This window comes from Lissotriton helveticus, chromosome 6 (assembly GCF_964261635.1).
Source record: "Lissotriton helveticus chromosome 6, aLisHel1.1, whole genome shotgun sequence".
Classification (NCBI taxonomy): Eukaryota; Metazoa; Chordata; class Amphibia; order Caudata; family Salamandridae; genus Lissotriton; species Lissotriton helveticus.
In genome coordinates this window covers 1,343,901,539-1,343,927,874 of record NC_136067.1, presented here as the reverse complement: position 1 = coordinate 1,343,927,874, position 26,336 = coordinate 1,343,901,539, and the positions used below count along the sequence as shown (strand labels likewise).

General features: G+C 47.2%; 1 protein-coding gene across 2 annotated transcripts in view; it reads left to right on the top strand.

Moving 5' to 3' along the window:
* The window catches only part of TTC13 (tetratricopeptide repeat domain 13), a 1,212,286-nt gene that overhangs the window by 666,260 nt on the left and 519,690 nt on the right, over positions 1–26,336 (top strand). The window lies entirely within an intron of this gene.

Here is a 26,336-nt window from a genome sequence, read left to right as displayed (position 1 = left end):
GGGCGTACACGCTACCAAACACCACCTGTTCAGTACCCAGCTGGCCCTTGATGAAAACAAAGCGGCCCTGAGGGTCTATCCATTGCCTCTCATGCACATAAGCCACCCTGCGGTGCACCAGGATAGCCACCCCCCGCGAGCCCCTTGTAAACCCGGCATGGTACACTTGTTGAAATCCAAACCTCTGGAGGCTAAGGGCCTTGGAACCCAGCATGTGGGTCTCCTGAAGCAGCAGCACATCTATCCTCTCCCTCTTCCCCCATCGCAGCACAGCCCCACGCTTGATTTTATCCAAAATTCCTCTCACATTCCATGTCACAACACGCAGGGCCTCAGGAGGAGACATAGTCACGGCATCAGCCATAGTCAATACAGGGACCAGCACCCGGCCCTCCACACCACCCCGGCGCACCCCACAAAACAACAAAATCAACGATCATAGGCACGTGTGGTCCCCCCCTACCCATCCCAATACTCAGCAACCCCCCCCAGACCCAGGCCCCCCCAACCATTAGCAACCAAAGAACATCCCCCCACGCCCCACTCCCCCCACCCCAATACCTCAGAGAACATTGAAGCATCTGTCGCGGCATGGAAAGACCCGGGTCCAGAACAGAGAACCCAGGGCCCGCCATACCAATGGATCCCAACACCCCAATCAACACACACACACCACCCCCCCCACTACACTCACAACCGTGAGGGTTAGAGGCCCACAAAAGGTGCCTCCCGAGCCCTACCGTGCTCCCGCTAAAAGCAATAGGAGGCAGTAACCGGGAACAGACTGGCATAGGGAAATCAAAAGAGAACAGTCTCACCAGCCTATGAAGGGCAACTCAGGACTCAGCAACAAGGCCCAGTCCCACCAGTGTTCAACTGCCGGCATCAGAGTGTTCTGAGTCCCTCGCACCACTCGTCTGCGATGCACTAGCAGAGGCCGCCCGCCTCCGAGACCGGGACCTCCGGTGTCGACCCCTCCGGTTCTGATGGTTCGTCCGCTCCGGCGATGACCTCTGGGACCCGCCCGGATTCAGACCTGGCTGGGGATGCGGCCGGAGCTGCACCGTCTCGTCGGTCCAACGGAAAACCTCCTCAGGTGAATCAAAGAAATGCGTCCTGGACTGGTGTACCACTCGCAGACGGGCTGGGTATAGGAGAGAGTATTGGAGCTTCAAGCCCCTCAACTTGGCCTTGGCGGCTACAAAGGATTGTCTCTGCTTCTGCACCAACCTCGTGTAGTCGGGAAAGATCATGATGGTACGATTTTCAAAGGTAAGCGAGCCTTTGGTCCTTGCCTCCCGCAGGATGACATCACGGTCGTGGTAGTTCAACAGCCGGGCTATGACTGACCTGGGACGCTCACCCTCCGGTGGCCGCTGGGTTAGGGCCCTATGCGCCCTCTCGATAACGAAGCACGTGGACAGCACCCCTTCGGGGAGCCAACTCTCCAGCCACCGGGTCAAGAACCCCTCCATGTCGTCTTTCTCGCACCTCTCCGGAAAGCCAATAAAGCGGAGGTTGTTCCTCCGTGCGCGCCCCTCTGCATCCTCCACGCGGGCCGCCAACGTCTTCTGGACTCCCTCCACTTCCGCCAACCGCTTCTTCAGGGCGCCGATGTCCGTTTCGGTCACCGTTATCCGGGACTCGGCCTCGGTGATCCGACCCACCGCATTCCGGAGGTCCTGGCGCAACAGCGCGACATCTTCTCCCACCGCTCCGATTTTGGCATCAAGCGCATCCCGGGATTGGGTGATGGCCGCCAGGATCGCCGCATTGTCCGGCCCAGGGCCACCGCTGCCACCGGCCGCCCCGGAGCCGCCACTAGGCCCCGTGAATTTATCGATAGGGCCATGCTTAGGCGGGCCGCCACCTCCGGTTCTGGTCATGGCCCAACACGGGCTCGCCGGGACCGCTCGCCGGGCAAGGCCGGCACTCCTTACAACAAGGCTCAGGACCCCCCAGGTACCGCCACTAGCGTTGGAGGCCCCAGGCCCCTGAAGAGAACTGCAGTGGGAGAGTCCCAAGAGGCCAGCCCAGGCCCGAGGCCACGAAATCCGAGGACCGGTCTCACCCAGGCGGGACAGGCCGTCCCGGCGTGTATCTCCACAGATGTCTGCCCAGGGTGCAGGAACGGGGAGGCGCTGCCGTGGTCAGAGGGCAATCGTAGCAGTAGGGGTACTGAGTTAGGAGCGGTGCAGCGGACCCCACCGCCACCCGCAGGCCCACAGCCGCCGCCGGGCGTCACTCAACTCGGGAGCCCCGGTCTCCGGCCGGTCACCAGGCCGCTCCTCGCCGGCGCCTCCCCCGGACTGCAGGGGAGAGAGATGTCCGCCCAGGGCACAAGGATGAGGGGCGCCGCCGCGGTCCACGGGCAGCCGCAGCAATTGGATGGAGCTAGGAGCCGTGCAGCTGAAGCCGTCGCCACCCGCGAGCCCGCGACCTCCGCCGGGCGTCCCGAAACTCGAGGACCCCGGTCTCCAGCCGGTCACCAGGCCTCACTCCGTCGTTGCCTCCCCGGGATTTCAGGGGAGAGAGGCGTCCGCACAAGGATGAGGGGTGCCTCCGCGGGCAGCCGCAGCAGCAGGACGGAGCCAGTAGCGGCGCAGCTGAAGCCGCCACCACCCGCGAGCCTGCGACCACCGCCGGGCGTCCCGAAACTCGAGGACCCCGGTCTCCAGCCGGTCACCAGGCCGCAGGGCGCCGTCGCCTCCCAACGGGCACAGGAGAGAGAAGAGTGCAGGATCGGTACTCCGGAGCAGGCAGGGGACTCCACCAGCTTCGCGCCAGTCGTCGGGAAGCAGTATCGGGCTCGGGGACCAGGATAAGTGTACGAATCAAGGTCGGGCCGGCGGGAGCTCTACAAAGCTGCGACCGCCATCATCGCCCGGCAAGCCACGCCCCGGGTTTGTGATAGTTTGGGGTTCAAGTTAGGTTTTAGGGGGTAGGGGTTCAGGATAGTTTTTAGGGGGTGGGGTTTGGGATAGTTTTTAGGGGTGATTCTGGTTGTTTTTAGGGGTGCGAGGGGGTTAGGGGTAGTTTATAGGGGGTGGGAGGTGTACAGATTAGTTTTAGGGGGTGGGTGGGTTCGGGGTCGTTTTAAGGAGGTTGGGAGGTGAATTTAGGGCACAGGGGGAGGTAAACTCAGCCACGGGTAGCTGTTTACCATGCATGTCTTTACCATGAAAAAACGTGGTAAAGGAATGCGTGGTAAAGCTAGTCTTGGTTAAGACGCGGTCGTAGTAGAGACCACGTTGTTCAGGTACTCGTTGTTCCAACATACAAGTCCTAGGAGGGAATGTGCTGGATGGGTAAAATCCGAAATATTATTGCTACTTTAGTAAGATGCAGAGTTTGTCAGGTTCACAAAATGTTTATGGGAGACTTTATCCGCAGAACCTTTCTTCATAAACACATCACCAAATTGGTGAAGTTGACTTCTGCCGCCTGCTCTTCTCTCTCTATTAGTGCTGGTTTGGAATTAGCCTTGCTTGTTCCCCAGGACAGGAGGCAGTCAGTACCCAGGAGACTGTGCCAAAAGAGTCTCGGGTCTATCCAATCATCCAGCCCTAGGGATAGTTGCCGCACCTACATTTTGGTTAAACGCACCGATGCCCAGTTGAAGTGACGGATTCTGGTGGACCTAGTCTGGCTCCCATACACCTCATGGCCCTTCACTCTACCATAACTTCCAGTAGGAAAGTATTAACTGTATTTTGGGCATGGTTGGTGGCTTACCTGGTAGCTGTATCCCTGCTGCAAAACAAAAAGAGAGAGCGAGAGACTCCTAGGAGCACCAAGGGGACAGGGTCAAGAAGACAAGGCAATGCTAGTAATCCTCTTGTCAGGAAATAAAAACTGAATAAAGTTTAAAGCAAACACATTTTCAAAATTATAATATTTATTGAATCTAAAAACATATAGTTCATAATGCATACAAGACTACAGACATTAGGGGATTTTTAGTGTTGTTCTGTATCTCTGCTACAGCCTTTGGCGAGCCAGCACCTGATGATACCAATGTAAAAGATAAAACCACAATGAAATTGCAGCATGATTGGTATCAAGCTATAAACTTTAGCCTGATACAGTACAGCGTCAAAGAACACTGAGACCACTCAGGCTGTGACTGACATTATACAAGCTGTTGACTTGTGAAGAACTTCCCATGGCAAATGGGGACATTGAAGACCCGTCTTTAGATCTTTAATGTTGCACCCTAGATCTATACTACACACAACTAAATGCCCAGGTCTAAAAACAGAGAACAAAGCTAGGAACCTAGAATGTCAAAGGAGTATTCCTTTAGTTATTAGGATGAAATCCCTCACCCACCAGAGGTAGCATGCTTCATCATAGGGATTCTCCTCACACCATGGGAGCAAATGACGGTGCGGGCTACAACTCCCTCTCTAATCGGGAGGAGCTATTTGGATTTTTTTAATGTATGGTAATAATGCGTATGGCGTCAGTAGGGTGGTGAGGCTAGCAGAGTGTAAAAAGCGCTATAGTATAGATAAAAGTTATGTGAAGAACGTGGCTAAAATTAACTCCAAAGCAGACATTCAGCTTAATTCTTGTCTACCTGGATCAGGACTAGAAGGGTGAGTTGGATAAGCCTGCCTTTTTGTGTTATGGTCTTCATGTTTCTGCCACCAGAATCCTCAGCTGATGCATTTGTCAGGACCTTGAAAAAAATTACTTCTGTTTACAAAAAAGCACAAAAAGGAAAAGGAATACAGAATCCTAAAAGTGGTAACCAGTGACTCATCAGCAGACCTACTATCTAACGACCTGTAGGAAGACATAAACATGGTCACAACAATGTCTAGATTGCAGAGGTTATTAGTAACACTTGTCAATTTATAGTGCCAACAACAAACCAAAAAGTGGAACACAGAATCCACCAGTGGGGTGTCCAACTAGAGTACAGCAGTGACATCTGTTAAAAGCATGCAACTTACCCACCGATGTCGGGTGTCACCTCTCCGCTCAAGATACCTTGGCTCTGGAGTCAGGGTGCACACTATCCTAGAGGGAAAGACATGAGGGGTGTGTAACATGGCATAATCAGAGAAACTCTTAAGTGTATAAAAGCACTAGATCACTCAACCTTCTTCTGTTTTATTATGTAGACTAAAGGCCGGACATACAAAGCTTGACTGTAAAAGCAAATAAAAACAAATTAAAACAAATGATCCAGGTCATGACTCAGGTGCTGGCTCTTAAAATCATTAAAAGTAAAAATAGCTACAAAGCTCTATACAGAAGGAGCTACTGTCACAGAGGAGGAGTTGTGCAACTGTGTCACAGCCTGGTGGTGCTTTATGTGGATAGTGCTCTGCTGGAGGTTATGCAGGAGCTGCAACTCTCAATATAAACAAGCAGCAAGGAGGCATATTTAGCATAATCGCTGCGCTGACTATTTTCATAGACTGCAATAAGAAAATAGCTAAAGCCAAAGTAAGGGTCCACTACATACCAGGGGCATACTGATATTGCCAAGTGTATGGTGGAGGTACACCGCCGTACTGCTGTCTTGAAAAGACAGAATTTTCATGTACACTAGAAGACAAGCCCGCACCAACATGGAGCAGGGCAACACACTGAAAGCTATCGCAGCGTGTTCACTTTTATAATTGAAAGAATTCTGGGCCTTGGTTTCCTCAAAATCTAGAAAGGGTAACCTTCTTTAACTGAATTCACACTTAAATTTGATATACTGATTCTGGGAATGTAACCATTCATGAAACAATGCAGTAGATGCTGTATCCCTTGTCCAGACGAATAAGACGTCATCAAGATATTACTTCCAGATCTTGATATTAGAGCGATAGGGATTTTCTTCAGAGAGAACATGCTTCGCCTCGAAGTCATGCACATAGTGATTTGCCAAGCTTGGGGCAAAGGTACTGCCCATTGATGTTCCTGAGGTATGTAAGTATAGATCACCCTCAAAGCCAAAAAATTCTCTTTTATGGCCAGAGTGGCACACTGCATGATAAATGATACTGTATGAGTAGCCAGAAGCAGAGGCCGATAGGAGAAATTAAACCGTTTCTAGAGCCTGATTCTTCGGTATGCAGATATATAATGACAACGTAAAAAGATATAAGGTACTTACTCTGTCATGGTGTCAAAGACTAGGCCATCAAGATATTGCAGGACATCTTTAGTCTGGTACTCAGTTCTTCTGGAAAGGGAGAGGACTCAATTAGCCTGGACTTTGGCCAAGGTGTACTTTGACAGGATTTGTGTGTATGCTAGGAAGTGAGACCCAAACTAAATTTTCCTCAAGAGTTGGAGGAGAAAATGGCAATTAGAGTCCATTGTTTTTCCAAAATCCATCCGGACCAGCTCGGTGGAGAACGAGAGCTCATCTTTATGCGTCAGTGCTACCCGTAGATACCTAACACAGTGCTGTGTACTACTGCCAGACAGGAAGATGTTTTATAGTTGGTGCATTAAGTTCCTAAACCTGTTAGCGAGGATCTTGGTGCATATTTTAGTTTCAACAATGATGAGGGGTATGGACCAGCAAGCAACAAATTTGCTAGAAGGCTTTTCCATTTAAATTATGTTAGTGATCGTTGCAAAACAGAGACCATAAGACATAATTTCAGTTTGCAGGGCCTCCTTAAGTACAGCAAACATATGAGGGGTCCACACCAAAACATTTTTAAACGAAGTTCTGGGAGAAACAGTTAGGGCCGGGCATTTTGCCTGCATGCATTCCACTTACTACGTCCTGGAGTTCTGCTTTTACCAGGAGGGCAGATCCTATTTGTCAGTTGCTTACAGTTTGGTCACTATTCAATCGTTATTAGGGGCTTTTCAATCTCAATATTTGGTGGGTTTCTCAACGAGTATAGTTGTTTATAGTAATTAGCAAACAAGGTGAACTTTGTCATCTCTGCAGGATCATCCCCAAACATTTTGCCTTGAACCTCCTCTTCTCTCCACCTTTTTTTGTTGACTTTTAGGACTCTATGCACTTTACCACTCCAAACCAGTGCTAAAGTGCTTGTGCGCTCTCCTTTAAACATGGTAAAATTGACTTTCACCCAGTAGGCACATTACATTTACTTGTAAGTGCCTAGTAAAGTGGTAATACATTTACACAGGTCCTGTAAATTAAATGCTACTAGCAGGCCTTCAGCACTTGTTGTGCCATCCTCTTAATACCTTTATAAACATGCCTCAGGTCTGCTATTGCCGCCTGTGTGTGCAGTTTTAAAGTGCCATTTCTACCTGGCAAAATAAACCTTTTACTAGGCCTGAACCTCCCCTTTTAATACATATGCCACCCCCTAGGATAGGCCCTAAACAGCCCACAGGGCAGGGTGCAGTTTATTTTGAAAGTTGTATTTAAAATATGTACTTTTATGTTTTACATGTCCTACTTGTCCAATAGGATAACATTGGGGTCTTTATTGCGTTTAATAAGTGATAGCGTTTGATTAGGAACAGGTAGGAAAGTCATGTTTGGCGTATGATGAACTGTAGGGTAAAACCTTCTTTAATGATAAAGTCGGATTTTAAGCCACAATTCTGAAAAAGCTGTTTTTAGAAAGTTGGCATTTTCTTTACCTAATCTTTTGGTGTCTGCAGCCTTTTCCTAGGTCACATGACTAGGTGTAGCTGGCAGTTGATCTTTGTGTATTCCTCCCAGACAGCATCACAAAAGAGGGTCTGAGTGATGGAAGGAAGGGCCATTGTTGGCAGGTTTAAGGGGGTTAAGCTGTTGCCTACCAAGCTTGCACTTCAAAGCAATTGGCCCAGGTCACACACAAATGACTTCTCGCTAGCCTATTGTGCCCCCAGACAGACTGTGACCAGGGCAGGGAGGCAGGAAATTCCAGACACCACTGTAGGGGTCCAGACATTTCTCCCACTTCAAAGTGGGCGCCAGGTATAAAAAGGGGCCATCGGACCAACTATTCAATATACTCCTGGAAGGATGCTCTGCTGTCCTGCTGCTTGAGGCTTTCCGTGCTTGCTGAGAAAGAAGAGTGGACCTGCACTTTTCATCCCCGGCTAAAGTGATTCCAAAGGTCAGCTGACTGAACACCTGTTGTGAGCTACAGGGACACAACAAGCTCCTGAGGTCTCTCTGCAACTGGCCAACTGACCTGCTTAAACTGGACCTACCTGGACCTGCAAATGGGCCTGCCAGAGCCATTCTGGCCTATGCTGGAGTGAGTTCCTTATCCCTAAGAGGTGCTCCTCAGGTCCTGGACTCTTGGCGTGACGTCAGTTGAGCTCCTCCTTGAAGGAAGGGCAAAAACTTTTAGTGTTATGGGCACTTTGCAACTGCAAACAGGCCAGTTCATGCGACGATCTTACTGCCTGCACCACCTGCCAACATCAAGCACCGATGATCTCGACTGTTAGGGTTACAGCAAACACCAGCGACAAACATCAGCAAGAGATCTGCACTTTGTGCTACAGCATTGACAGCTCGCGGTGACCGCCAATGCAAATCACCAGCAACGACCTTCTGTGGCACCCTACATGATCTTTGTGCTACAGTGACGACCATCCACGATGCTTGGCGTGCTCCTCACAGCCTCCATCGCGAACGGACCTCTTCAAGCGCTGTAAAGATGCAGTCTAATGCTTGATTGTTGAGACAGCCTCGATTTCCTAAAAGTGTGGGGGGGTGGCCTCTCCCCTCCAGTGACATTTACTTTTAGCTGTAAGTGAGGAGGTCAGTGAAAAGGACATTACTGATGGCCTGTTACAGATTGCCTCTCCGGTCACTCCGTTTTCCTTCACTAAAAATGTTATTTATTTATTTATGCAACTGATAAAGCGCAAAAAAACACAGCACTGCTTAAAGCATGATGTTTGTTTCTGTTCCCTCGGGGCATAATAAATGCTTCTGTTGGCTGGAGCCCATCACCTTCCCTGAATTATATTTAGGTTGCCCCCTCACGGGATGGGGGCACCCCCCCAGTTTTCAGACCTCTGATGTAGCTCAATGTAAACTGTAATTTCTTCCCTGAGGAAGTCTGAAAAGTCGTCTAGTTAGCACCAGGTATTTATGTACAAGGTAACTCAGGGCACATTTGGGGATGTCTCAAGGTCATCTCAATTGTGGTGAGATGAGAAAGACATCTTGTGAGTATGCAGGTTTCCCCTCCAGTTCAACGGCAGTAATCAAAAATAAACAACGTGTTGGGTACTGTGAGCAGTGTGGGGCTGAAAAGTAAGGGAATTCCTTGTACCGTAAGTATCCCTTGCGCTATACATCTTTCGTCCCAGTGAGACTATTCATTTTGAGAGGAAATTTGCTATATGGGTTAAACTTGGCCCCTTAGAGGCCAATTGAGTGTCCATAACTGAATGAAAACTACCCCTGGCTGTTATCATTCCGGGCAGGGAGGCTATCGCCAAGCCTACCAAGGCGTGTACGGTATTGTTGCTTAGAATCGGGTTGGACATGTACACTAATTACCGTCCATGTTTGATCCTCAAACATTCCATTTGCCATTACAAAATGCCTACGTTTGTCAGTATGCTTGTGCTGTAACAGTTATCGGAATAGATGTATGTATGAGTACGGCAATCCACCTTCTATCCCTTTGTGAAGCCTGAATGGGAAACTCTAGTATTCCCATGGTGGCCCAAGAAACCACAATTTGTGGCCACCAGGCATGTCTCCTACTACAAGGGCTCGCCCATCTCATACGTTTCGGCATACTGTAATAATGCCCTCGTTTAACTTTGTCATTGAGGCAATCATCTACTTTCTAGGGTATCAGGCAGTACTCATCAGGTTTCTTGTGTGGTATCATTTGGGATGCAATGTGTAAGATCTAGCTCTCTGTGTGCAACTCCATTATGATACAATACTTTTGCAAAAACTGTCCCTCAATTTCCCACACCCCACTCACACTGCTTTTCTTTGACTCTGTATAGCTGTTATCTGCCTTTTTCATGATGTTCGTCCTGCAAGAATACCACATACGTACGTGCATGAAAGGATGCCTAGGCTACTAGTTGTTCGAAATGGAATTTCTGGCTAGCTGAGACTTGCGTCAAAGCTAGGCAGAAACCACCACTCTAGTCAGGATAAGGGAGTTACACTTCTAAAATAACCCCTGCTCACCCCCTTGGTAGCCTGGCACGAGCAATCAGGCTTATCTTAGAGGCAGTGTGTAAAGCATTTGCACATAACCAACAGTAACACAGTGTACGCACTACAAACTGACACCACACCAGTTTAGAAAAATATCCAATTTTTATATACTTAAGATAAGACCAAGTACAATAAAAAGAATCCACAATACTATACTTTAAAATCTTCACTTATCAAAATATGCTTTGCAAAAATAGTTCCTTAAGGTCGATAGCTCCGTCCGGGGCTATTGCGGCGTTATGAACAACAAATCCAAAAATAGTTCTGGCTGACCACGGGGTCGCAGGCCAACTACGGTGTCGGCAAGACACGCAAACAGTACCGTTCAGAGATGCAGGGCGATGGGGCCCTTGATGTCACTCGTGTTGCAGGTCGAGCTCCTTTCTGATGGGATTCGAACCGCTGGTGCCAACAGGCATCGGGTGCTGCGGTGTAAAGCGGTGCGGTGTCCCCAGGTCACGGTGCGAGCAGTGGCTTGGTGGTGGCGTCAGATGGCGTTGTCGGTGAGACCAGGGTCGTGGTACGAGATGGAGGCGGTGCTAGTCACGATGCTAGAAGGTCACGGTGCAAGCAGCGACGTTGTCGTTGCAGAAGCCCTGTCGTTGGCTGACGAGCTGAAGTCGATGGCGCAGGCGTTGGTAGGCCAAGGATGTGGTGTGGGATGAGGGCGGTGCCTCGTGTTAACGCAAGAGCGGTGCCCCTAAACCACGGAGCAGGCAGCAGCGTCGATTTCGGCGGAAAGTGGTGGCATCAAGAAGGCCACGGCGTCGTGTAGTGAGGAGGTGCAGAGTGCGGTGCTCACAGGTCGCGGTGTGAGCAGCGGCTCGGTGCTGTCCACAGGCGTCATCGGTGAGACCAGGGTCGCGGTGCGGTGTTGTGGCGGTGCCAAAGCAAGGCGTGCGGAGTGCGGTGACTACAGGTCGCGGTGCGAGCAGCAGCTCGGTGATGGGGTCAGCAGGCGTCGTCAGTGAGACCAGGGTCACGGTGCGGAGTTGTGGCTGTGCCCTCTGCGATGCCTTCAGGACACGGGTTCACCAGGGTCGTCGCAGACATCGTGCAGGGGCGTTCTTCGCGGTGCAGCACAAAACACACAGTTCACAGTGCTGCGGGTCGAAGAACCTGAAATCTTCGCTGTTCCTGAGACTTTGTGAACAGGGGCAAGCTCTAACTCAAGCCCTTGGAGAGTCTCACCACTTCGGTTGCAGAAAGTCCAGTTCAGCCCTTTCACTACCCAAGACAGAAGCAGCCACTGCAGGTCAGTCCAGCAAAGCAGCCATTCCTTTCGTAGCTTCTCTGGTGCTTCTTCTTGGCAGTCTTCTTGATCCTGATGAGTTCTAAAATTAAGGGGTCTGGGACCCAGCATTTGTATCCAAATAGCCTTTGATCTTTCCGGCAGAGGGTGTTTGTGTCCGGCCAGAACCAGTTGGAACTTCTCTGGCGTGAATTCCTGGCAGGAGTTGGACACGGCTTTGTCAAAGGCAGACCAGGCCCTTTGAGGTGCAAGGAGATTCCCTCCCTCTTTCCCCATCGCAATCCAGGTCTGTTGAGCCCTTTCCTGACCTACCTAGACTATCAGGAGCCACCCTGCTCCCCAGCCATCTGTCACCCCAAAAACCAGACAGGCAATCCACATTCCAGCTGAGGCACACGGGAAGACCAAGCAAAATAATACCCACTTTCTAAAAGTGGCCTTTATGAACTCAGAATGAAAAGGGAACCCTTGCCTAAAGGCTGCGTCTTTAGACGCTGAGTGCAGGCATACCAAACTTCATTCACTTATACCTTTTTCAAGCTACGTACGTGGGTGGTACAGTCCGTGCTGCAGGCCCACGAGCAGCGGCGGACTCACAGGCCCCGGCACTCAGTGCCCGTTACTGGGGGCTGACAAGTGAGTCGCACATCCAATCATACACAATTTACCACAGGAGCACCAGCGCTTTACCACTGATCAGCAGTGCGAAACGCGTGCAGAAACGTCATACCAGCAAAAACAGACTCAAAACTGGGAGGGAAGAAAGCAAAAACTCGGGGGAAACACGCCAAAAGATGCCAAGTCTAACACTAGTTGAAAATATAAATCTGTACCACAGTTCAGAATACATCAAAACATTTACTCTGATGTTTTTATTTTTTCTGTCTTGTGGGTGGGGCTGAATTTTGCCCTGAGTACAACCTAATGTAAAGGAGTATTCTCTTTGGTGTCTTCCTTGCCTCCCAGAATTGGTTGTCTCCTCTTTCTTCTTCACTCTTTGGAGGGAGGGTAAACCTTTGAAACCTTGTCTTGACTTCTGCAAGGCCTCCTGCTTATTTTTTACGTGTTTCCTCTCTTCTGCTCAGTCCCAGGAACTGTCATGGGTTTGGAAAAATATATATTGCCCTAATGCATCAGTTTTAGCTGTGCTGCATTCGTACGGAAACTGCATAGAACTCCCTTAGTGTCAAAATGACCTTGATCCTGGTTCATATGCATTTAATGAACATAGGTCGTTCAGGACTGGCTCTATGAAGCCTTTAACACACTTACCACTGATGGGCAGCCACAGCTTCAATTCATATCGAATCACAGCACAATTTACCAACTTGAAATGATGGTGTGATTTGCTTATTTTTAAAGCTGTCTCCAAGCTAAGTGTATGCACATATTTAGCACGACTGACAGCATGTTGGAACCAGAGAACCCCTTAGGATCTTTACATTTACATTATCTAGGGCTAGATATCCAGGCTGAATATCATTAGAGGAGGTGATACTTGCTATATATTCAGGTTCTAAATGCACCGAAGCTGATATAGTTTGTTAAAACTCCCCTGCCTGAAGGCAACTCTCACTAAACCTATGCTCCAAAATGTCATTTTCCTTCCTAGGCTACCTCATGAATAAGTGCCTAAGAAGACGGTAGTTTAATCCTCTTCTTCCTGTTTCTATCTCACGTTATGGGTTAGGTGCCATTCTATTTAAAATAGAAGACTTGCCTGCTGTCTGCTTAATATATTGACATGGTCTGCAGTGTTTGACAGATGAATAGCCTGCAAGAGATAGAGGAAACATGGGCCATTATTTGCTAGAACTTGGTGGTCGATTTAGATATTCCACATGAATCATTTTAGGTACTGTCTTTCTAGACCTCTGTTTTTAATCAGGCAATTATTGAGGAGCAGCCTATCTCCATTTCCCTCACTTCACCTCATACTGTATTAAAGCTTGTGGTTGCTGCCTGTCCAGTGAAGTGGCATGCAGTTGCTTCTGCATTTTGTTCTGTTTTTCAGCTGTCCATAAAACAGAGGTGTCAATGCTGGGGCAGCCAATAAGTGGTTGCTAAATATGTGGTTGAAGTGTTGAACTAAATATATATTTAGGTAATAATTTCAACAGATGCCTAAGTGGTTGGTTATGTGGCTAAGCATGCATCTAACGCAGTGCCTTCCCCAGGAACCCCCCCTTGCTGGACATTCAAGACATTAAAAGCATAGAGCCTCATAAGTGCTATGGTTCAGACATCCACCCCGCTTTATCCATGATCAGATCCCAGATTCAATATGTGTTGCTGTTGCATCTTGCTGCATAATGTTCTCTGCTATTTAATCCCTTCTATTCTTTGTCTTCAAAAGTCAGTGGGCAGTTTAGGCACCACTAGGCAGGTGGTTGAGAACCTGCCTCCAATACCGTCCAGCCCTCTATTCCCCTCTACAGCAGACAGTGGCAAGCAGAGGCACAGGGATCTGGCAGAAGTGCAGGAGCGGTATTGTCCATGACAGTGATGTTGGAGGTTGATATTAAAAATGGAATACAATGTGAAGGCTGGCAGTGTTGTCACCTACCACGTCCTTAGCCTACTGCCGTTTTTGGCTCAGTGCACCCTGCTCATCTTGCATTTGGTGCTTCTTGTGACCACTCTGTGGACCACAATATAAAAGGCCAGGGCATACAATATAAGCTGGAGGCTCTGCCAGGAGCAAGATAGGGAAATTAAACTGTTATCGAAAGCAAGCCACAGCGAGTGCAATGATCCTACTATCTCTTTGAAGTCCCTTGAGTGGGGAATGGTACCGGGCTTCTCCAAATCTCACCGCATCATGATCAGCTGGTCACTGTTGACTGCTGTATGCCAAGTAGTAGTGGTATGAGATGAAGAAAATCGCTGTGGGGGAGATAGTGAGGGCCTTTAGGATGTGGTAATATTGTCTTCTTTTGACTACTGCAGATTGTGGGGAGTTGTCCTGTGGGCCTTGGCGCAAAAATGCTTTTATGGGCTGATGCAAGTTGTCCCCATTTCCACTAGTAATTATGAGAGCTGTAGTCAAAGCTTGGTAAGTCTTTGCCATTTACATGGAAACGTAACATGTATAAAATGTGAAGATTCTTCAAATGCAGAGGTTCGTATAAGCGAACAATGTAGGAGGATAAACATGTATACATTTCATTAAAGAGTATTAAAAAAACTTGGTAAATCTTCTGCAAGAGAGTTTGTTGTCCTATAACTCCCAGAGGGTAACTGTGAGCGTGAAGAAAATTGTATTGCAAGAAACGCTTTAATGCATACATCTATGAAAGCGAGCTATTATAGAATCATAAGAGTTCACAATTTTTGGCAATTGATTTCTAATTTTAGAGGACATTATGACCAGCAGGTAAGAGTTCTGCGAGTCAAAAACGGACAAATTATACAACTAACCACTAGACTTCGTCCCTGAATGCGGAAACCTTTTTATAGTGGGTAGAGATACAGTGTAACAGAGGGAGTACAACAGTGGATAGGGACCCTTTGGGGTCCTGAGTTGAAATCAGCTCTCTAATACAAGATATAACACATTCCTTTTCATCTGGAGTGGATGATATTGGTATAATTCTTCTTAAAAGTTATTTTAAGTGGTTAATCCAAGTTCCACACTCGGCTATTTAATCAATTTATTTCTGAAGGCACAATCCTAGAGAGCCTAAACCTAAAAGGCTTGAGTATTGTGTACCTGTATAAATAGGGTTTTATGATGATACTGCCTCGTCTAGATTGATTGCACTTATAAATGTTTGTTGAATTATATTTACAGAATTGGGACCTCTGTGAATCTTAGTATTTGCAAGCGAGAAGTGAGGTTTGTACCAATAGTTTCTGTCGAAGTGTGCGCTTAATATTAAAACGTATTTCCCTTGCTACAAATGTGTGTGTGTGTGGGGGGGCGAGGGGGTGTGGGGGAGACAAGTGTTCTTCTGGTGTGTAGAGTGCTCATTAACTTTCGGCAGGGTCCACAGGGATCATTACGGTAAATGCTCTGCAATAAAAGGTTAAATATTGCAGTTTCTTACCTATCATCCTGTCAATATTTGGACCTGAGTTCATCTTGAAGAGAGATTGACATGTTCTGAAAGGATGAGTGCGCGAGGGGGCCCTGAAGCAAGATTTTTCTTTGGCTCCTTATTTAATTCTTCCTCTGATTTACCGTAAGCCTGGCGTCAGTTTATACACTATAATTTAGAATTATATATAGCGCACTTTTGTATCTATGCGGAGGCTGTGGCTATATGTTTAAATACATGCAAGGGTTTGCAAAATTATATCGACACAACATCTAATTACAACCAGTTTAATGGCACAACTCTTTTAGGTAATCCAAAATTCCCCTCTGTGTTTATATTGTCTTCCTGATTTACTCTTACTGGCCGTGGTCCGAGTTTCATGGGGTCAGTGAGTTCCCTCCTCAGTAATCCTGCCAGCATTCAGTCATATTTATTACCTTACCTTTTGAAGGGGCTGTCGGTATGATATATTTTTTTCATGTAATTTCCAATGTATTCATCATGTTAGCTTACTGTACTAAACATCGGCAAATACAAAGAGATGATGGACGGAGCACTGAAACTTTTCAGACACTCACCCCCAGTCACAGGTCTGGGTTGAATACAGTATCGTTCTTTAGCTCTCTTCTCCACCCCAGTTCATACCCAGACATATGTAAATAAGTTTAACCCTGTTCCTAATGGGAACAGTCCAGCCCGAACTGCCAAGCCAGGTCTTCCCTGGAATGGAAACACACATCCTGGGACTGGTTTCTGGGTAACACCCCTCATCATCTGGGCTAGTTTGCAACCAGTCGTCAAAGTGGGAGAGTTGGCAGGGTAGGCCCAGACGTGGGTTCCTTGCACACTTTGCCACTGGATTCAAGCTAGCCTGGCCGATGAGGGTGTTACCCTGAAACCAGTCCCAGGATGCTTGTAAGTGACATACACCACCGGAGACAGATGGATTTAATGTGGATTTACTACATTCCATTGTGCTTATAACTCTGATATACTGCTGAATTTGCCACGTGGACCACCAACTCAAGAGAGTGTGTCACTTGTGGTTCTGTTATGATGGGCAGCTGAGACCTTGAATTGCTGATGCCTTTTGTCGAGACCAAGTGCAATGTCCTCACAGAAATTCTGCAGACTGGGCCTGCAAAGTTTGAGTTCTTGCTCCCCTTCAACAAGGCCCTCACTGATACTCTCACAGACACTTGGTGAATGTCTTGTTTCTGTCCTCCAGTGGTTGGGAAAGAGGCCAGGTATCTTAGACCAGTGCCTTCTCACCAAGCATACTGCTACAAAGAGCCTGGTTGTTCACAGGCTTTAACTAGTAAAGTTAACCCCATTTCTTTTTCCACAATTCCTCCAGATAAGAAAAAGAGGATTGAGGCATTTGGAAAATAAATGTTCTCTTTGACCAGCTTGGTACAAAAGGGGGTGGTGATGGACGGAGCATCTGAACCAATCAAACACTCACACCCAGTCAACAGATCTGGGTTTAATCCATCACCGTTCTTTAGCCCACTCTGCCACCCCAGTTCAGACATGGCCATATGCAAATCAGTCTGACCCTGTGCCTCATGGGAACAGTCCAGCCCAAACTGCCAAGCCATGCCTTCCCTGGACCGGAAACAAGCTTCCGAGGACCGGTTTCTGGCTTTTCAGACGTCTTCAGCCCGGCTTGCTTGAATCCAGTGGCAAAGTGAGCAAGGGACTCACGTCTGAGCATACCCTGCCAACTTATGGCGGCCAAAGTGGTACAAAAGGGGGTGGTGATGGACGGAGCATCTGAACCAATCAAACACTCACACCCAGTCAACAGATCTGGTTTTATCCATCACCGTTCTTTAGCCCACTCTGCCACCCCAGTTCAGACATGGCCATATGCAAATCAGTCTGACCCTGTGCCTCTTGGGAACAGTCCAGCCCGAACTGGCCATTGAAGACATTGTCTGACTTTGAAGACCCTTCTGCCATTCATCAAGGGGAGGTTATTGCAGGTGAAGCATGCCCAGTGGCACATGCCAGTGGGTGCAGCATCAGACAAATCTCTCCAATCTGGTCCAGACAATGGTGGGGACTGCACAAGATCTGCAGTGGTGGCTGATGAACCGTGATTGCCACAGCTGCAGAAAAACATGTAATACTAAGCTCTGTGTGTTGACATAGTCATTTGCATGTACCCAGGCTGGGGAAGACACTACACCATCCACCAAAGGAAGGCTTGTTCAAGTGTTCACGGATATCATCACTGCCATATTGTACTGCAACAACCAGGGCAGAGTTGGATCATATCCCAGGAGGCTCTGTGCATCTGAAGTTGGCTTGAGTGTCGGGGCATTTCCCTGAACACAAACCACTGATGGGATCCTTAACTGCCAGGGCAAACTAGCTCATGGTGGCATCTGGCGAATCATGAATAGAGTCTACTTCCCGAGGTGGCACAGGGCATCTTGCTACAATGGAGTGAATCCTGGCTAGATACTTTCACCACAGTTGAACACACAGTGTCCAAGGTTTTACGTGTTGGAGTTTCCACAAAGACATTGGAACTCCTGTATGCCTAGCAAATATAACAAGATCATGGAAGAAGTGCTGACATTTTTCAACCACTTACCCCCCAGTCAAGAGATTGGAGTTAAATCCTTCGTTCTTTTGCTCACTATGCCACCCCAGTTTGGACCCAGCCATATGCAACTGGTCCTAGGATGCTTGTTTCCAGTCCAGGGAAAAGATAGATTTAGGCCCATATCTCTGTACTGGAGGTTAATGTTTGACAATGTTCAGCATTTCGTCCATCATCTTTCTGTGTTGCTTTACTCTTGTATGCCTACCTGACTCTGCCTTCCATGCACTGAGTTTTGAAAAGGATAAAGAACAACCGGGTCAAAGTCGTCATATTGCCACTGTATTGGGCACAGAAAATGTGGTACCTCCAACTTCTCGACATGAACATCTGTCCTCTGATCAGGCTACCACTTTGGGAGGGTCTTGTGTCTCTAAGATCAGGGCAGCATCCTTCCCATGAACCTGCTCTACACCTCCATGCGTGGAGATTGATCACTGGCAGGTCGATGCATTTGATCTGCCAACTGAAGTGGTGGGCCTAATCCTCGCCACCAGGCTGCCGTCCACGAAAATCATTAATGGCAGGCATTGAGACAAATTTGTGGCAGGTGTGGATTTCACAAGATAATCCCTTTGCAAGCCAAGTTGTTGCATGTTCTCCTGTTGTGTTTGTTTTGTCATTAACCCAGCAAGTCCTTGCAGTGGCTTACTAAAGGTTACTTGTCAGCCGTTTTGGCCTTTCTATTTTTTGGGGAACAAACATTCTTCTTCAAAAACCTGTTATGAGGTGGTTTATTAGAGGTTTGTCACACATGTTCCTGCAGAAGCATTTTGTGATGTTGCAGCGGAACCTTAACTTGGTTTTGACTTGTCGCATGTGTATGCCATTTGAGCCAATGCCCATCTGCTCATTGCGTCTCCTCACTCTAAAGAGTATCTTCCTCACTGCAATTACTTCAGCTCATCGTGTGAGTGAACTTCAGGCACTGTCATTCCTCCTGCGATACACCATCTTTTTTCCAGACAAACTGGTGCAGAGTAATAGGGTGTCCTTCTTACATAAAGTGTGACACCTCTCCACGTTGTGCAGTCTGTCACCCTGCCTGCAATCCATGCCTCTAAAGAGGAGCAGAGGCTGGACCCCAAAAGAACATTAAGCTTTTACACTGATTTTACCAAAAAGTTGATGATCAACTTTTTGGGGGGTTCTTCAGTGCAAAGAAAGGTGCAGAAGAGGACTCTGCATTAATATCTGCTACCCAGTGGCCAAGAAGCAGCCTCTGGAAAGTCTGAGAGCCAATTCCAAGAGTGTGAGTACTGCTACCACTATGTTGGCACATGGAGTGCCTGACCTTGATAACTGCGACATGTGTGTCAGTGCAAACGTTCATGAAGCAGTATTTATTTGCCAACCAGGTCGGTCGAGAAGGATGTTTTGCCCATTTTGTCCTGCAGGACTTTTTGGTCTGAATCCACTCCACTGAGCCTCGACCTTGGGAAGGGACTGTTTTGGTATCTATTCTAAGGTGAGGAATCTGCGGTTAGAAGTATCCATCAGAAGAACGAGTTACTTACATATGGTAATGATCTTTGTGGTGGGTGCTCTATCTAACCATAGATTCCTCATTGTCCTCCCACCTCCTTGATCTGTGAAGTGGCCTCATTGTCACATCTAAAATGTCCCAAATAGGAACAGAGGCAGAACTGCATATATGCAGATAGATACAGGCTTCCATGCACACACACATCCGTACGTGATAGACCACAAACGTCCTGCGTTCACGTATTTTTGCGCACTGATGATGCATATGTTGTATCCCCTGTGTACATGGGTTTGTTTTGGAGTAGCTTGGACTCTTGCTGCCTTAGTTAAATCTCTTGTGAGTGGGGAGGGGAAGAAGGAAGCGCTATGGCTGCCTGTGCTATTCTTATTATGTGTGTTCAAATAAAGCTTGGACCCTGCCCTCCCACTGAGACCGCTGGCTCCCTTCTTGCACTTCACTCAGCCTTTTAAGTGTGTGTGCCAGTAGCAAAATGGTGGGGGCACCTGCAGCAGGATAATGGTGGGTGCTCTCTGCCATTGAGACTCCTGTGTCTGCTTCGTGGGCAGCAACACTGCAAGCTTAGTTAAGACGAGAATAGTTGCAGGGCACATGGAAGCTGCTTAGCCATTCTCACAGACCTAAACCTGGTTTGTGTGTAGCAGCTGAGAAACATCCACGTGTATGGAAAATATACAGTAGCTACTGTTACACATGAACATCTACTTTTGTTCTTTACGCAAGCTCACCAACATCTTTTGAATATTTACCTCAACATACTCATTTTCCTTTAAATTAGTAAAGGCACCTTACTCCAGGATTGGAACTTTCATGGATTCACATGCTTGAATCATTCCCCGTCGTCGAGATGGAAGTATCCGGTATATCAAAACAGCAATACAAAGCTAGCATAAACTAGAAAAACAGGCTATGGCCCATTTCAGTTTCGCAACATATCCATATCTTTTTGTGTAACAGAGACCAAAACTAGGCCTCAGCCAATCAGAACACCCTACCCTCTAGAACACTCCTGAGAGAACCTCAGACCTTCAGATTTTCTACTGCACAATGTACTAGGAAGTCTCCACTGAGCTCTGCTCAGTTTTTTACTTATCTACTCCCTTGCAAGGTTTTTTCTAACCGTTTCTTAAGAATTCTACCCATTGGTTAATCTACTTTCTTGATGTTGGACTAGGAGAAGAAGGGTCTTTTTAGAGCCTGTGCCACCTGCTCTAAGAAAAGACTTCATGTTGATGACCCTCACAAGGACTGTATCTGCTGCCTCTACCCTGACAACAAGACCAAGGATTGTAAGGTATGTCGTACGTTCTCCACCAAACCGCTGAGGGATCGTTAGGGGTGCCTTCTCATTTGGCTCCAAAGGCTGACGACCAGAAAAGAGCCTATATCTAGTGAGGATAGTGATGAGGCCTCTTCATCCTCATCTTCAAAAAGGTCTCACCATCTGGTGAGCGCTCTCTTAAAGCCTCAAAAAAGACCACCCATGGATCTTCAGACATAGTCCTATGAAATCTCCACACCAAGGTGAAAAGAAGAGGAAAGGACATCTTACAGGGGACAGCAGGGTTAAAAAGGCGAGTTCTGTGCCACCTTCAACACCTCCTGAAGACAGGAAAGCCTGCAAAAAGCCGCCTTCTGTTTCCCCTGAGGAGAAACCGTTGACGAAGAGACCATTGTCCTCGTCGATGTGGAGCAATGCTTCCCAGGTATCTGCAGTCAAAGAACAGTCATCGTCGCTACCTCCTCCAACGACGGCATCTACAACGGGATCGTTGTCGAAGACTTTGCAAGCATCCGCGGTTATTTTACCGCCGACACCTTTTTTTGTCGATGTTCACAACAACGATGTCCACCACGACTCCGGCGGCTACAGCTCCATTGACGACATCGACTGCGATGGTATGTAGTTTGCCTCCAACCCTGTCTACAACGACATTGGCTCCACTGACAACTTCCTCGACAACACCGTTGACGATCTTGTCGATGGGGGAATAATTCTTGCAGCGAAATCAAGAATCAGACACTTAACTCCAGAAGTCACATCACATAGGAAGGTGACTCCTTTAATTCCGTCACATCTCCTGGAGAAAGAGGACTCGGAGGAAGATTATGTCCCCTTTGGTTATGCCAGCAGTCTATTGGAGTTGGATGTAAAATGCCAGGAAGATGACTTTGAGGAGGGCTATGAGGAGGAGCCCTTATTACGTGCCACCTCAAGACCACCACCAACAGTATCAGGAGGAGATGGTTTATATGCCATCCTCTTTGCTTTCCTATCTGCAGTTTATGCTTTCGGACTATAAGAAAAGATTTCCATACTGTTCTGGAACATTCTGTGTTTCCTCCTAATCAACATTCAGTTCCTTCCACCCCACAATTAGGGACTATGTTACACACAGACACTGGTGCACCATAAACACCGCCTCTTGACCAGCACCCTGTTACCTCTGACGACGAGCTGGAGGAGAGGGATCTTCCGGATCCACACAGGGAATGGAATGACTATATTATTCTCAACCTGTCTTCACCCTCACCGGCTTCCATAGATCCTGCACCTGAAGACATTGGTGGTTTTCATAATGTTCTGGAAAGAGTGTCCAAAAGATTTGATTTGCCAAATCCCCTCTTCGCAAACGGACGGATTTCTTTATGACTTCAAGGAACAATTTAGGAATTCAGAGCAAGCCATTCCCATTGTTGGTTACATATGGGAGGAGGGCCTTAAGGCTATGAAACCCCATACCACAGTGATTCCTGTTCTTTCTAGATTGGAAAAGAAGTATGAGGCCCCAGAGTATAGTCCTGCTTGCCTGGTACGCCACCCAAAGTCAGACTCCGTACTATCCCTGGCAGCTCAAAGGAAGTCCAAGAAACCACCTGCTCCGGTCAAAATGCCTTCAGACAAGGAAGGCATACACCATGACAATGCAGGCAAACTATTCTCTTCGATGTCAGGACTGATGGTCAGGGCAGCTAATGCTCTAGCGACCATCTTCTTGATGGAAATAAATCAGACGCCAAGAAGATCCTCCAAGAGGGTGAGAGAGCTTCCTCTGAGTTTATAGACTGCACAATGGACATCTCTTCGACAGCTTTTCGGTCTCTGGCAGGATCAGCAGTCTTAATCCAACAAGTTTGGCTCAGAGCGACATCTTTTCGGCGGAACGTTCAGAATGACATATTTGTTCTGCCCTTTGATGGAGAGATCGTTTTTGGTAAACAAATCGATGAGGCTCTCCAGGGTATAAAAAAGGACACTGAAACGGCAAAGTCGCTGGGGACGCTTCAGTACCACAAGGTTCCTTTTTCGAGGGGTTTGGGGAAGAGGTCTGCCCTCATATAGAGGTGGATACCAAGGTTGTAGATATCCCTCTTGCACCTCCTCTACACAACTCCTGTTTCTTTTTTGAATGGAAGGCTTTCAAAAAGCCTAGCCTAGACTTGAGAACTCTTACCACCTATCTAAAGAAGCAGTCCTTCCATATGGTCTCCCTGCAAGACATACTACTGCTTCTAAATTCAGGAGATTTCATGGCCACTCTAAAACTAAAGGGTGCTTACTTCCATGTTCCCATTCATCCATTGTACAGGAAGTATCTTCGCTTCACTGTAGCAAGGAGCCACTACCAATTCAAGGTCCTGCCATTTGGCCTAAGATCGGTGCCAAGGATATTTACAAAGTGTCCGGCCCCGCTGGCAGCTTTTCTCAGAAGGCAACATCACCAGGTTTTCCTTACTTGGACGATTGGCTGATAAAATCACCGTCCATTTTGTCAACCCGCGTGTCCACGACCATCCAAACACAGTACCTTTCTGGGAGCTATATTGGACACGTTTCTGAACAAAGCCTTTCCATCACTAGAAAGAGAAACCAAACTGATGTCTATGGCTCAACTCTTCCTTCACTTTGAGTTTGCCGTTACAAGTCTCTCCTGGGGTCAGTATCATCTTGCATCCCTCCAATTCCCTTCTGCCTGTGGATGTGTCCCCTTCAGGAACAAATGGACTTACAATGGCGTCAAGTGAACGGTTCTTTCAAGGATATCATCAAAGTAACTCCTGTTATGCTCCAAACCATCTCTTGATGGACCTAGCAAAGAAACATTTCAAAAGGTCTGTCTTTTCTGGCATGCCGAGCTCAGCGAGTAATAACCGTGGATGCATCTCTAGAAGGATTGGGAGCGTTCCTGCAAGACCTTCAGATCAATGGCCATTGGCAACAGCATCATCACCTTCTCTTCACATCACTTTGCTGGAACTGAGAGCAATTCATTTAGCCCTGCAAGCATTCCTTCCAAGGATACGAAACTCATTGGTTCGCATCAGGACGGACAATACAATGGTGATGCATTATGCCAACAAGTAAGGGGGAACAAGGGCTCCTCTGTTGTCACTGGTAGCTTAATGCATCTAGGAGTGGGCGATCCAGAATGGAGGTTCACTAAGAGCAGAACATCTTCCAGAGAATCTCAATGCTACAGCGGCTTAAGTCAGCATGCCACGAATGGGAACTGTGCCAGGATACACTGGACAACATATTTCGGCTTTGGGGCAAGCCAATTCTAGACCTATTTGTGTCTCCGGAAAACAGGAAATGCAGGTACTTCACAAGTTGTCAACATCATCCGGGATCCAGGGGGAATGCATTTTCGATGGCTTGGTCAGGCACCTTTACCTATGCTTTTCCTCCCATTACCCTCCTGCCAAGGCTTTCAATGAAGATTAAGGCAGAGCCCTGCAGGATGATCCTCATAGCCCCATCTTGGCCACACCAGTATTGGTACACAGAACTCCTCCTCTGGGAAAGACAGACGATTCTTCTTTGGGATCCTATCCCATCACTATTGATGATGTCCTGGGGTCAGGTGCTGCATCCAGATCCCAAATCACTTTGATTAGCGGCATGGCTCCCGAACACAGAGAATTCAATCATCTGAACATTTCCACTGAGTGTAAAGACATTCTTTCTCACACCTAGGCACAGAGCACTAACAAATTAAATCCCTAAGGTTCCATCGGATTTTCATTTGAACGAACCATTGGTTTTGAAAACTTTTTCCCCACACCCTACAACATCAGCAGAGAGCTCTTCATTCTCTAGATATTCAGGGCGGTCTAAAATTCTGTCTCCGCAGGACTTAAACCTTCCGAAAGACAACCCAACTCTTTGTATCCTATAGTTCTCCTCGTAAGAGTATCCCTTTTCCAAATGAGGCATCGCACGTTGGATTTCTAATGCCATCCAATACTGTCATCAGACCACTGGCAAGCCCCTTCAGGGGAGAGTCCATGCACATTCTACTAGAGCGGTCTCTGCCTCAACAGCTCTGTTTGCCAGTGCACCTATCTAGGAGCTCTACAGGGCTGCGACCTGGAAGAGTATCCACACCTGTACCAGGCACTACTGCTTGGATTCTTCGGTTCACAGTGACACTGCAGTGGGCCAGGCTTTTTCTGAGAAACCTGTTTCAATGATGGAGAGCATCCTTTTCACACCTTCTTCCATTACTTTCTAGGAATCTTGCACATTCTTTTTGATCACTTTTTGTTCTTACTCTATCTTCTGCTTTTTTTTCCATCCCCACTATAGGGGTATTTTATCATATTTATATATATATATATATATATATATATATATATATATATATATATATATATATATATATATATATATATATATATATATATATACACCGGCCCGGTTTGCATTAGCATGTTGCATTCTGGGAGTTGTGGTGCGCAGATGGATATCGCACCACAACAGGTGAGCGGAATCGTCTGGGGGAGGAGCGGAATGACGCCATCATCATCAAGCAGGAGGGAGGCCCATCGGGACATCCGGTCAGGTGTTGGGCGCTGAGGAAGGTCAATGCACCGAAATGCATTCGCCGCCACCGGACTGCTTTTGCTTTAAATAAAGTCCCTCCTTACACTTCCCCTCGTGGCTGCTGCCTCTTTTCTTCAGTGGAGGAGGGAATTACTGTCCTATATGTGTGTGTATGTGTGTGTGTGTGTGTGTGTGTGGTTTTTCTATCTAGTTTGTATATTTGGATGTCCATTGTTTAAGGCTTTGTTTAGGCATGAATTAAGAATTACAAATTTGTCTTTCTCTTTTACTTCTCATTGTATATGTTATTCAAACACAATTATAACACAAATGTGTTACTAACTACTAGCTACTTTGATTCAAGCATGTGAATCTCCGAAAGTTACAATACTGGAGTAAGAAAATAAGTTACTTACCTGTAACTATAGTACTCCAGTATTGGAATCTTTCATAGATTAACATGTGACCCACCCTCCTCCCCTAAGAAGCTCTCCTTGACACACCTTTATTGTTCGGTTTATAGCACTAGTGCTGCGAAATCTGAAGATCTGAGGTTCTGTCAGGAGTGTTCTCAAGGGTAGGGTGTTCTGATTGGCTAAAGCCTAGTTTTGGTCTCTTTTACAAAAATATATGGATATGTTGCAGAACTGAAATGGGTCTAGGCATGTTTTTCTAATTTATTTCAACTTTGCATTGCTGTTTTGATATGCCGGGGACTCCCATCTCCACGAGGGGAAATGATTCGAGCATGTGAATCTATGAAAGATTCCAATACTGCAGAACTATAGTTACACATAAGTAACTTGTTTTCTTCTTCACACTTGTACATCCATAAGTTACTACAAATCACATGCATATACCACTAGAATCGCTACACAAAATGTACATATTGCAATTACAGTTTACTAAATATATATATGAAAGTGTGCTTCTTTTGCTGCACAAATAACAGTAAAAT